Genomic DNA, 3775 nt, shown 5'->3' with positions numbered 1-3775 from the left:
GTATTGTATCTGCGAAACTGTCTATTTGCATGTGAATCGGTTCGGGTTAAGCGAATTATGCAATTCAGATAACCCTATATCCAACCCTACTTTTTTGGCCTAATTATTGTATATATATCGATCTCACAGTGCATGGCTTAACATCCACCCACAAAATACATCTCTTCTTGAAGTGTTGTGAAATCTAGGTTTTAATTGCCATGAAAACTAAGAACTCTGTTGAGCACCCTTCTTCTAATTCACCAAAGCCATTATTACTTGATCAATATCCCAAGAAAAACTTCTGGGATTTCTCAGATATCTTCCAAAGCCAAGGTTTCTGGTACACAAACCCTCACCTAGAAGCTGCAAGAGACATCCTAGCGCATTTTGAAGCACGCGACAATGATATATTCTTAGCTTCCTCCATTAAAACAGGCACAACATGTCTCAAAGCCCTTTGTTTTTCGATCATCCATGGTTGGAAAAATGTAGATGTCAAAGTCGATGAGGAAGAAGAAGAAGAAGATGACCCTCTTGTCAAGAACACTCCTTCCTCTTGTGTACAAACCATCGAAAACCAGGTTTACATGACAAACCCTACTTCAGATTTGTTAGGTAAATACCATCAATGTTATTATTGCAAATAAATTATATTATGGTTTATTTACAAAACATTATTTTGTCGAGTCATGTAAAATTAAAAATATGACATAATGACATAATGACATAATGACATTGATGAACAAAATTTCTGACACGCCTTTGCAGGTATGCCATCTCGAAGGCTATTTCATACTCACTTTCCTTACAGTGCCTTACCGGATTCAATCAAAAACTCCGAGTGCAAGATTGTGCACATAACCCGAAACCCTAAAGACACCATGGTTTCAATGTGGCATTTCTTTAACTCTGTTAGGACACCTGAGCAAGGTCCATACCCTTTTGACAAAGCATTTGAGAGCTTCTGCGATGGGCTTTACCCATTCGGACCCTTCTTCGATCATGTGTTGGAGTATTGGGAAGCGAGCTTGAAGAAGTCTAACAAGATACTGTTTTTAAGATATGAAGAAATAAAGAGAGATTCGAAAGGACTAGTGAAAAGACTGGCTTCATTTCTCGGAAGGCCATTTGTGAATGAGGAAGAGGTCGAGAAGGCGTTGTGGAGGTGTAGCTTGGACAGGCTTAAGAATTTGGAAGTGAACAAAAATGGTTTGACCGCGGTAGGGTTGCCAAGGAACTCATTTTACAGGCTTGGGGTTGTTGGAGATTGGAAGAACAATTTTAGCCATGAGATGGAAGAGAGACTTGACCAAATTTCCTCCATGAAGCTAGAGAAAACTGGGCTTGATCTTAACAAATGAATCAAGAGAGATCAAATAAATAATTATGTGAACAAGATATAAATAACTAAGCTTTGTTGCTACTTTGTTGTCAAGTGTTTTTTTTGTTTTGTTTTTCTGGTGTGACAAGTATGTTTGAATAAGAAATGTCCCTCAAGATATTGGGGGATCCTATTATACTATTGTTTGTTATTTTGCTTTTTTTTTTTTTGAACGGCGAAAAAGAAGATCTTTATTGATGAAACCTACAAGAATGACAAGGATACATCAATAAAGAGGAGCTCGAAGCTAACACAAGCTAGGAGCTCCAGTTGGCAAGGAGCCAATAAGAAAAAGAGAAGAGAAGGGGAACCAAATACACGTGGCCAATTACAACACCAAATTACAAAATGCAGCCAGCAAGCAAACCAGGTAGCAGATCACACTGGCAGCAGCAAACCAGGTAACCGAATACACCTGGCCATTGACACAGGTTTATACAGACAGCAGCCAAACAGACAGCAATGGCCAATTACAACACAGAGTTACAAAATGCTCGAAGCTAACCCAAACAGACGGCAATGGCCAGACAGCAGACCAGAATTACCCAGACAGCAAACCAGACATCAAACCACTGCACTACCCAGATAGAGATACACAGCTGCAAACCAGATAGAGATACACAGCTGCAAACCAAGCAGATAAAATTACACAGCAGCAAGCAACTCAGAAATACACAGCAGAATTGCACTACCCAGAAAACCTGAACATATCAGATAGCAACTCAAGAGCGTATGCAGTGCCTAACACCTGAAGCGTTGAAGAGAAAATCATTGATGGAGAATGGAAAGTGTTTGGAAGAGGACTTTAACCATATCGCTAACCTGATGATGATGAGTTCCTGCAGCTGCTGGGTGTTAAGTTGCGAGGCTTGAAAGAGACACTCATTTCTGATCTTCCAAATGGACCAGAGGGTGACCAAAGGGATGGCACGCCAGATTTTCCTCTCCTTTTTCTTGCAATTGAACCCTGCCCACCACTGCAGCAGATTTTCAACAGAGGCAGGAACCACCCAGAGAATACCCCACCAATGTAATAGCCCAGTCCAAACTTTCCACACCAAAGGGCAGTGAATTAGAACATGCTGGACAGTTTCATGCTACGATTTACAGAAAAAACATGAGGTGGGAGCCAACCTATCCAAGACACCGATCCGTTGCAAGAAGACAGAAGTTTTAACCTTGTGTTTCCAAGCGAGCCAACCGAAGAATTGTATTTTGGGAGGCAGATAGTTGAGCCAAACCAAACCACTAGAGTGAACAATGTTACCCAAGGCAAGATTAGAATGATTGTAAAGAGTGAAAATGAAAGACATGCTAGGGTGAAGGGCTGCCCACACAGCTCTGTCAGCAACTTCAAGATTCAAGGTAGGGGGAGCAGCTATGGTGGTAATAAGCCTGTGGAGTTCATCCTTTTCCCATTCGAAGAGGGCTCTCCTGAAAGTAAATAGCCAAATGGAAGAGGAGTGTGACACAAAGTCCTTGAGAAAACCTTCCTTGCTATTGGACAGTTGAAAAAGTCTGGGGAATGCATCTTTGAGGCAGAGACCCCCACACCATTGATCATACCAAAATGTAATACGACAGCCATTCCCCACTTTTAGATGAAGATTACTAATATAGAACAATAGGAGAGGCTCAAGCTTATCTGCTGCTGCCACTATGCCACCCCAGATATTAGAATGATGAATGCTGGAACAAAGGTTTGGAAGCCAAGACCCTCTTAGGAACTTATATTTACTACATAAGACCCTCTTCCATAGTGAATCATGATCTGAGGCAAATCTCCACCACCATTTGAGTAGTAAACATACATTCATATCCCTTATTCTTTTGATGCCCAATCCTCCTTGCTTTATGCTTGTTGTTACCTCCGACCACTTAACTAGATGTATTTTCCTCTTTAGATCTGGGCCTCCCCAAAGAAATAAAGCTTGAATTTTATCTAACTCCTTGGCTACGCCTTCAGGTTGCTTAAACAGAGATAAGAAAAATACAGGCAAGCTTGACAACACTGCCTTCACCAGAGTCAACCTCCCGGCATAGGAGAGAAACCTCCTTTTCCACCCGGAAAGCCTCAATTTGAATTTATCTACTATTGGTTTCCACATCCTTTTTCTTTTGGGATTAGCTCCCAGCGGCAATCCAAGATACTTGAGTGGTAAACTTTGAGTCTTGCAATTCAACAGAGATGCAAACTCCTCTAGAGTATTGCCAGGAATACCAACCCCGCAAAGCACGCTCTTATGATAGTTGATTTTGAGACCTGACACTACTTCAAAGCACCTTAAGATCCTTTTCAAAGTGAGAACTTCCGATAACTCTGCTTCACAGAACAGAAGAGAATCATCTGCAAATTGGAGATGAGATAGCTGACCTTGGTTATTTCCAATGATGACCCCTTTGAGCAAATTC

At 41.2% G+C, this 3775-nt stretch overlaps 1 pseudogene; it reads left to right on the top strand.

The window, feature by feature from the left end:
* The first annotated feature begins 200 nt into the window (after window positions 1-200).
* Window positions 201-1343, top strand: LOC145810352 (cytosolic sulfotransferase 12 pseudogene; annotated as a pseudogene).
* Window positions 1344-3775: the final 2432 nt, after the last annotated feature.

The sequence above is a fragment of the Camellia sinensis genome, chromosome 1 (genome assembly GCF_055761805.1).
Source record: "Camellia sinensis isolate YWXY chromosome 1, ASM5576180v1, whole genome shotgun sequence".
NCBI classification, from domain to species: Eukaryota; Viridiplantae; Streptophyta; class Magnoliopsida; order Ericales; family Theaceae; genus Camellia; species Camellia sinensis.
The sequence above is the reverse complement of the archived record's forward strand: the minus strand, read 5'-3'. Positions and strand labels throughout refer to the sequence as shown.